At 39.1% G+C, this 10,204-nt stretch overlaps 1 pseudogene; it reads right to left on the bottom strand.

Moving 5' to 3' along the window:
- Positions 1 to 740: 740 nt before the first annotated feature.
- Positions 741 to 1,501, bottom strand: LOC141498616 (zinc finger CCHC domain-containing protein 9 pseudogene; annotated as a pseudogene).
- Positions 1,502 to 10,204: the final 8,703 nt, after the last annotated feature.

Here is a 10,204-nt window from a genome sequence, read left to right as displayed (position 1 = left end):
TTTGGAAAAACTTTGATGTGTCATGAGGTATAGCCACCTAAATCACAGTGAAAGTTGTAACCAGTTGTAACAAGTCTATGGATGTGACTCTTTTCCTGTACATACACGGGAGACATAAGTTCCTTTCTGAGCAGAAACCCGTACAAAAAACAGACTCTGGAATTCAATGACTTTTTCTACCAGAAGTGTTAAAACCACAGAGGATGCATCACTTATTTATTTCTATAGAATTCAGGAATGGGTCCAGTTTCTAAGGAGTTGCTACTCGACCACCTGATCTAGGAAACAGAAGCTACTGAGGCTTCCCAATCTTTTCAAGTTTGAAGTCTGAAGTCAAGTTTGAAGTTTTTTGGTTTTTTTTTTACAGGTAAAGTCATTTTTATTAAATATACAAAAGCAAAATAAATTTTAAGGCTAGAAAATTCGAGCTCTTAAAATACCACTGTATTCAAATAAATTACTTAGATAAATGTAACTTTTATAAAAATATATAAAGCTCACCTCCATATACAGACGGTCTTGTTTCTGGACTGTTTAAATAATTTTATTATTTTTAAGAAAATATTTATGATTTGATATTATTGATGTTTTGCGGATACTACTTTGTTAAGAATTAGGTTTCCCCCAGGACTCCCAATTTAAGCTTCAAATGGTTGTTTTTGAGTGTTTTATGCTGGTATTCCTCTTCAGTGCACAAAACATCAGAAAAGAATTCTGACAACATTTAGACTTTTTTTTTGCAAGGCAATGGGGTTAAGTGACTTGCCCAAGGCCACACAGCTAAGTAATTATTAAATGTCTGAGGCTGGATTAAGGCCGGTACTCTATCCACTGCACCACCTAGACACCCCTAGACTGTTTTTAAACTATAACATCTAAGGTGTTATCTTTCTACCATTAAAAGTTAACAACCTTGGCCACTAATTTTTTTGGGTTTTTGTGGTTTGGGAGCCTCCCAAATTTCTTCATAATCTGCACTCATCCCCTCAATCCAGTGACCAACTGTGACCTTGTTATCTGAATTCTGATTTTCAGGACAATCTTTCTTAAAATGTTCCACAGAACCACAAAGTCTACAACCACCACCTTCAGCATAAAGTCCTTTAGGATTATCAGGACAGGATCTAGACAGATGTCCCATCTCTCCACAAATGAAACATTTTGCAAAAGGAAATTCTCCCATAGTTGGGTCTACTTTGGCTTTGCATTTGGTTATTTCATGTTCAGTGGAACCACAGCAGTAACAGATCCCAGTGCCCATATCTTGACTCTCAAGGACAGCAGGGCAATCTGCAACTCCATGGCCTGGTTTTCTGCAATGATAACAGACCTGTGCATTTTTCTTTATTTTTTGTCTTTTCAACCTCCTTCCCTCTCGGCGACTATCTTTTGTGAGAGCTGTTGTTATTTCTTCTCTTATTTCCAGGCTATCTCCCATCATATTCCCATTCTGTCTTAGATATTCCCTGAATCCATTTACATCTTGATTGGTATAAGATTTTTTTTAGCAAGGCAAATGGGGTTAAGTGGCTTGCCCAAGGCCACACAGCTAGGTAATTATTAAGTGTCTGAGACCGGATTTGAACCCAGGTACTCCTGACTCTAAGGCCGGTGCTTTATCCACTATGCCACCTAGCCGCCCCAAAGGGTAGATCATTCTTAAGGGAGAGCCCATTGGAATGGAAGTGTTTATCCTTTTGTAGATTTTGGGTTCCTCTCTCCATAGAGCCCTTCTTTATGTCTTCCCATGATGTTGCTTTCAAAGCTTTCTTATTATGTGTTGTGTTGGTTCGTGCCCACCTGGTCATGGTTTCAACCAAAGTACCTGACTTTCAAGAGTCCATGAGAATTCCTGTAATAGTCATCCAAAGAGTTGGGAGTGGGGAAGGAGGGTATCTCTCGAACACAGAAATTCTGAGCTGCAGTGCCCCTCCTGCCCATGGACCCAGGGTGGGTGAAGCCCAGAACCAAGTTTTAAGTATTAAAGGCTTATATTTTGTAGACACCCCCCCCCCCAGCCCCATCCTTGGCTACACATAACAGCAGTTTGTATTTAATAGAACAAAATTGTACGACAGTAATAATAGAAGATAAAAATAGTACAAAGAGTAGCCTTGCTTTGTCAATACCTGCTGATTAGGAAGCTAAAGAAAAAAATACTAGAAATTCAGTAACATTCTTAAATAAATTTCTTTTGGATCAGAAAGGTACCCAGGAATAGCAAGCGAAGGCAACCCCTGCCCTCAAGGAGTTCACATTGTAATAGCAGGAACTGGTGCCCAGGGAGGAATACTTTGGCTTGGAAAGTCACAGGAATGGTGAGTGGATAAGGCAGTAGTTGGAACATAGTCTGCCAGTAATGACTATTGATTCAGTTATGATTCTAGAATGGGAAACACTTCTCAAATAGCACCTCCTAGGAAGTTTCTGACTCCTTGTGCTGACTCACAGGTTGGAATCCAAGACAGCCTAAGAAATGGTACCAGGCTCTACAAAATTGGACAGTTGACATCATCTTCAATTTGATTTTTGTTGCTTACAGAGGAATGGTGCCTTGAAGTTTCATGAAGGTGATTTCAGTGACATAGAAACACTGGTAAATCCAACTTACTGAGGAAAGACCTGGTCCTGGGTTAGCTTGCCTGCTTTCTGAGGCCCGGCCTTCTGAAGTTCCCAGAGACGTAGCAACAAATTAGCCAAATCAGGGGGAACGAGGCCTAGACGTACCAAACCTGTGATTTTATCAATGAAGGGTCCCTCTGAACAGATCAACATCTTCTCTTCAAGTCCTGTACTAGACTAGTCTGAGAACAGAGACTTTGATATGTCAGTGTGTGTCACTGACCAGCTCTCCAGCCACACTGCCTCTCATATCTATTGTTCAGTCATTTTTCAATCATGTTTGACTTTGTGACCCCATTTGGGGTTTTCTTGGTAGAGATACTGGGGCAATTTGCCATTTCTTTGTCTTTTGCAGAAGAGGAAACAGGCAAGCAGGGTAAAGGGACTTACTCAGGGTCACACAGCTGGACCAACTTCTAACTATGCCATCTAGCTGATTATTATAGCTGTACTATGAGCTTTATATTACTATATGCTATATATTCCATATATAATGTATATTACATTTTCTAGTTTTATTATTTTGTTTTTCTATCACAGTCCTTTCCTGATTTACTCCCCTCTCCCTATTTCATTGCAATAAAGAAAATCAGGTAGGCAATTATACCTTTAGGAAGGAGTTGAATTAGTGGGTCACCTCTAATTCTAAATCTAAGGTCCTATCATCTTATTCAGGAATCATTCCTGACTATCTGACATTCCATAGTACAGAAGGAAACAGCTGCTTTCAAGGACCCAGACTGACCTTACACTCTATCTGAATTGGGCTGCCTTTTCATGTTGTTTTCAGTTATATTGTTGTAGTCATCCTAATAGATGGTTTGACGTGCTTCACTTTGACTTGCATCAGTTTCATTTAAGTGAAGAATAGGTAACACTTGGCCCAAGGGCAACCACAGGTGGAGACTGGAAATTCAATAAATCCAGAGCTTTTGGGGGTAAATTAATTGTTTGACCAAATATAGCAGATGAATGATGCTATAAATATCCAAATGATTCTTGGCAGACAAAAGGTTCCCCACCCCTGATGTGAATCTTTCCCTCTTTCTCCGAATTCTTCCTATTGGTCGATTCTTTGGTCATGACAGTATTCTGTTGGGTTCATGTACCCACAATATGTTGTTATCCCCAATTCTGTGACCTCCCACTGTTTCCAGTTCTTTGCTGAAGCACTATATAAATGTCAATTATCATCACCCCTATTCTACAGATGAGAAATCTGAGCCAAAACTATAGTTTTTTCAGTAGCAATGCTTGACTGTGAGAGTTGGACTATAAAGAAAGCTGAGCATCTTGGAATTGACAATTTTGAATGATGGTGAATTGTGGGACTTTTGAGAGCCCCTTGAACAGTTAGGAAGTAAAGTCAGTCAATACTTAAAAGAAATTAAGTCAGGCTATTGACTGGAAGGTCAAATATTGAAGCTGAAGCTTAAATACTTTCGCTCCATAATGCGAATACAGCACTCAATGGAAAAGACCTTCATGTTGGGAAAGACTGAAGGCAAAAGGAGAAGGAAATGGCAGAGGGTGAGACAGAGAGTGTCATGGAAACAGCAAACATGAACTTGGTCAGACTTCCAGAGGTAGTGGAGGATGGAAGGGCTGATGTGTTATGGTCCATGGGGTCACAAAGAATCGGGCGTGACTCAACAATTACAGCACCCGAGGATCAAAGATGATAGCTACCTTGTCTGTGGTCATACAGTAAAAGTCAGAGGCATGGTTCAAAGCCAGGGCTTTCCTGCTTCCAAGTCCAGCTATCTACTATGGCTAGGTGATGCAGTGAACAGAGAAGATAGAATTTCTTATTCTCCATCCACATGTGTTGACTCTAACTTTAACCATGAGTATTAAAAAACGGGGAAGCAAGGTGGTTTACAGAGGGTAAAGGCTTTGGATTTGACTTCAGATCTTGCCTCTTGCACATACTCCTTGTATGCCCTACACTGAACAAAGACACCTGCTTTCTTTGCTCACAGCCAGGGGAGAATAGCCAAGTGGCTGAAGTTGGACCAAATCTTTTGACTGTTCTCCCTTCCTTTGGATAGTAGCCATTAGGAAGGGGGGCCTAACTGTTGATGCACACAGAAGTTCTTTGTGATTTGAGGGAGGGATGTGGAGGCTTCAGTCCTTTTCTCTGAAGTTTCCTTTCCTTTAACCCACCTCAGACCCTGTCTGGAAACTGGGTGCAGCTGAAAAGCCTCAAGACATGATTCTGAGGAAGTTCAATCAGCCAATAAACATTTATTAAGTGCCTACTATGCATTGGGACCTGAGAATTCAGTCAGAAAAAGCTCCATGACCTAAAGGACTTTACATTCTAATAGAAGAGAGAATATGAACATATATGTATATATATTTGTGTAAATATACATATACATATATATTCATATATATAGTTTATTAAAATATATAAAGATAGGGACTTGACCTGTGATTTAATTTGTACAGGGATGTTCCAGAAAAGGAAAATCCCTTTCCTAATGCAGATGGACACCTGACTTCTCTTTGATGGAGAATCTCAGAGAGTTGCCTAGATCACTGAAAGATTAAGTGATCTTTCTAGGGTCATACAACCAGTGTGAGTCACACTTGAAACCAGGACTTTATAGTTTTGAATTCAACTCTCTGTCAACCCTATGCCCTGCTGCCTCTGGAGTATATACACACACACACACACACACACACACGCATGCACATATGCACATACATTTATATATACACACATATGCACACATATATACATTTAAATATATACACATATATGTTTACACATATTGTGTATTTTAGATATGAATAATTCAAATAGTTGTAAAATCAATGAATGTTTCTCAAATGTTTATTTTGTGCTAAGCACCATGATCAAAGAAAGGCAAAGCCAAGATAATTTAGAAATAGAGGCACTAGGGACTTCAGGGGTGGGGATGGTTGGGAAAGCTCTCCTTTAGGAGATGGTACTTGAGCTGAATTTTGCAGGAAACTAGGGATTCTAGTTTCTCAATGTTAGTTTCCCTAAAAGGTTAGGGAACATTCCAGGAATAAGGGACTAGCTATTTTGTAAAGACATAGAGAGGTAAACATGTTTCCCTGGGAAGGTTCATCAAATCCTAGAGGCTTCTCATTAGGTAAGTTATTGGTAAACTCTTTTTTTTTTGTAATTTTTAAAATTTTAAACTTAAATACAAAATGAGAAAAAGAAAAAAGAAAATATTGCCATGTACACAGCAAACCATAAAAGAAGATTCAATATCAAACAGTACTTTCCCATTTCAAGAAACCCTAAAAAACTACACATTGTTTTCAAAACTGCCCAGCTTTTCTTTGCTTCCATGTTGGTTTTCTTTTGTTGTCTGCTGTGCACTTTTAAAATTTTACTTTGTTTTTTTATTTTAAATGTAAATACAAAATAAGAAAAAATACATTTTCACATGTGCAGCAAAATATGAGATGATTCATAATATAATGCAATGAATTTCCATTTCAGGAAAGTCTATATAATCAATACTACAACAGTGTTTTAAAATTGCTCTTCTTTGCTTCCTTGTACGTTTACTTTTATTCTCTGCTGTGTACTTTTTACTTTATTTTTTCTCCCTTTCTCCCCCCCCTCCCCCCAAAGAAGGCTACAATATACATAGATATATATAAACATACACACACATATATGTATATATATGTATATACACCTATGCACTCAAACACTTCTGTATATGGCCATGCTATGCATATTTCCACTCATCATCTTTCTCCTTCATAAGCTCAAGTCTTTCCATGTTTTTCTAAATCAACCAACTCATCATCTCCTATTCTGCAGCAATATTCCAATCCAATCACAGCCTGAGATATTGTCTGAAAAATTGTCTCCTAATTTTCTGCATTTCTACAAGTCTTAGATACAAAGGTTTTATTTATATAAGACAATTTTAATTTAAAATAATGGAAATCATTCTTTTTTGCACTTCAACAATGCTCTCACTTTATAATATAGTTTAAAGTCTGATAGTGCTGAATCTCTTTCCTTTATATCTTTTCCCTTTTTGTTTTGCCATTCCTGACCCTTTATTCTTTCAAATTTACTTTATTTTTGTAACTCGGCAAAATAATTTTTAAGTAATTTAATTGGGATGACATCAAATAAATAGATGTGTTAAAATTGTCATTTAAAAACCATATCGGTTTTACCTACCCATGTAAAATAAATATTACATCAATTATTTACATTTGAGTTTATTTGTACAAAAAGTGTTTTATGTTTATGCTTTGCACTCAGGTGTTTTATACTTTATACTATATATTTTAAATGGTCTAAAACAATATTGAATAACATTGCTGGCACATAGTGTAGTTTCTTTTTCACTTTTGATTAAATATATTTTTAATTTTAGCTTTATCTGAGATCATGATTATTCTCCCAGTTTTGGGGTTGTTTTGTTTTTTTTTTTTACATACTAAATTCTGCTAGGTGGTAAATTCTTGAAGGATTGGAAACTCTTAAGAGAGTTTCTTTTGTGAACCTGGTACTCAGGCTTCCCACAACCCTCCCCTTGGGGGCAGTTTGACTGTTTCCCTCTGTATTTCCCCTTTGTTAGGTCTCTTCCCCTTCTCCCTATAGAGCCCTGCTGCTTTGAAATAGCTCTGGGAGGTCTTTGAAGGGGGGTAGGGAGAGCTGGTTTGCCAATCGCTGCCCCCCATTGTTTCCCTTTGCCCACCGAGTGTGTATCTGTGAGTCAATCTGAGAGGGTGTGAGAGGGGGGTGATTGTGTGTGAGCCTGAGTGTTATGTGAGTATGAGGACGTGTGTGTGAGGGTGTGAATGTGTGTGAGAGTACTGCATGTGAGGGTGAATGTGTGTGAATTCATTTTTTCCCAGCTGTCTTTGTAACATGAGCCTCCCCAGGCTTGCCTCCCTCTCCCCTCCTCCCTTTTGGGGCCTGCTCTGAATAGTGTAACCCTTTAGCTTTCTTCTTTAGTATGGGAACCTCAGCCTAGTTAGGAGGCAGCTACAGGAAGCCCCCCTGCCCAGGGGGGCTTAGCCCTCTGCAGAGATGGAAAAATGGGGCTCATTCCTTCCGCTCCTGGCTGGGTCAGTCCCCCAACCGGAATAATGGAGCCCAGAGCAGCTGGAGGGCTTGGGAAAGCCCTTGTGACCCCCTCCCCCCCATTCCCAGCTGTGAGGGAAGGGGCTGGGGGGCTGGGGGCTGAGGGGAGGGGGACCCGGAGGCCCTTCCCAAGCCCTCCAGCTGCTCTCTGAGCACAATGACTTCATCCTTTTGGAATCGATCTAGGACAAAACTGGAGTTAAGCTGCCTCCCCCTCTTCTCTTCCCCTTGCAGCTTCAGACCCTGCCAATTCAATGAACAGGCGTTAATTAAGGACCAAGTCTGTGCTCAGCACGGGAGAGTCAGTTCTAAAAAGAAAACAAACCCAGCCATAAAGAAAATTCATTTTGTGGGGAGAAGCAATATATGGTTAGAAATGGTTTTGGTTTATATATATGGTTTTTTTTTCTTCTGAATCATCGCTTTAGAGTAGTAAGGGTCCTGAGAAGCCATGGAGGCCATGCTTTCATTTTTCAAATGTGGAAACTGAGGCATGGAGAGATTAAGTGACTGATCCAGAATCACACAGTAAGAATGTGTTGAAGGCAGGATTTTTCCTGACTTGAAGTACAGTCCCCTGTACTTTCCCCAGTATATCCATTTTCCCTTTCCACATCCCACTCTGACCATTCCTTATAACAGGGGATGAGAAAAGGGGAGGAAAAACTCAGCTGAGCAAAATTAACCAATGTATCAAAAAAGTTTAATGTTGGGGCGGCTAGGTGGTGCAGTGGATAGAGCACCGGCCCTGGAGTCAGGAATACCTGAGTTCAAATCCGGTCTCAGACACTTAATAATGACCTAGCTGTGTGGTCTTGGGCAAGCCACTTAACCCCATTTGCCTTGCAAAAGCCTAAAAAACAAGTTTAACATTATATGCACAGCTGTATCACAGTACACCACCTCTGCAAAGAAAGGGCAGGGTGCAGTTGGCAGTTATCTTCTAATAGTTCTTCTTTGGGGCCAAGCTTGGACATTATCTGTTCCCATTCTACAGGTGAGGAAAACTGTTTCAGAGAGGTTAATACAGAGATAGTGGCAGTGTTAAGATTTAAACTCAAGTCCACTGACTCCATAGAAGTGACTCTTCCATTCCACCATCATACATGAAGGCTCCTGCATATACAGTTTGCCTACTCCTTAAAACCATCCATAAGTATTATTGGTGGAGCTGTGAACTAGTCTAACCATTCTGGAGAGCATTTTGGAACTACACCCAAAGTTCTATCAAATTGTGCATGTACCCTTTGATCCAGCAATATTACTGCAAGATGGGGGCAGCTAGGTGGCACAGTGAATAGAGCACCGGCTCTGAAGTCAGAAGGACATGAGTTCAAATGTGACCTTAGACACTTAATAATTACCTAACTGTATGACCTTGGGCAAGTCACTTAATCCCATTGCCTTGCAAAAACAAAACAAACAAACAAACAAACAAAAAATACTACTACAAGATCTGGATCCCATAGAGGTTAAAGAAAAGGGAAAAGGACCTATCTGTACAAAAATATAGCAACTCTTTTTGTGGTGGCAAAGAGTTAGAAACTGAGGCCCATCAATTGGGAAATGGCTGAACAAGTTGTGGTATAGGATTATGATGGAATACTATTGTTCTATAAGAAATGATAAACAGAATGATTTCAGAAATACCTGGGAAGATTTATATAAACTAATGCAAATTGAAGTGAACAGGACCAAGAGAACACAGTACACAGCAATAGCAATATTATAATGATGATCAACTGTGACTGATTTAGTTATTCTCAGTAATACAATTCCAAGTTCCAAACAAACTCATGATGAAAAATGCTATCCATAGAAAGAACCGATAGTTTGAATGCAGATCAAAACATACTTTTTTAAACTTTTCTTTCTGATCTATGTTTTCTCTTGGCTAATATGGAAATATATTTTGCATGACTTTACAAGCTTAATCTATATCAAATTGCTTGCCTTCTTAAGGAAAGAGGAAGAAGGGAGAGAATTTGGAACCCCCAATTTTTTTTTATTTTAGGTTTTTGCAAGGCAAATGGGGTTAAGTGGCTTGCCCAAGGCCACACAGCTAGGTAATTATTAAGTGTCTGAGACCAGATTTGAACCCAGGTACTCCTGACTCCAAGGCCAGTGCTTTATCCACTATGCCACCTAGTCGCCCCAGGAACCCCAAAATTTAAAAAATAAATGTTAAAATTGTTTTTACATGTAATTGGAAAAAATAAAATATAAAAAAATTTTAAAAATGCATGTTTCCACATCTGCTTTCACAGTATATTATTCATGCTAATAAAACATAAACTATTCAAGAGCAGGTACTGTTTTAATTTTTATCATCATATTTGTATCTCATCTCTGATATTTACGAGTTATATGAGCTTGGGCAAGTCACTCTTCCTTTTGGAACCTCTGTCCCCTCATTAAGTCTCCAACTACCTTTCAGATATCTCAAACGTCTTAAACTCAATATGTTCAAAATGGAGCTCA

The sequence above is a fragment of the Macrotis lagotis genome, chromosome X (assembly GCF_037893015.1).
Source record: "Macrotis lagotis isolate mMagLag1 chromosome X, bilby.v1.9.chrom.fasta, whole genome shotgun sequence".
Taxonomy (NCBI): Eukaryota; Metazoa; Chordata; class Mammalia; order Peramelemorphia; family Peramelidae; genus Macrotis; species Macrotis lagotis.
Note: the sequence above shows the minus strand (reverse complement) of the source record. Positions and strands in the feature narration are given on the sequence as shown.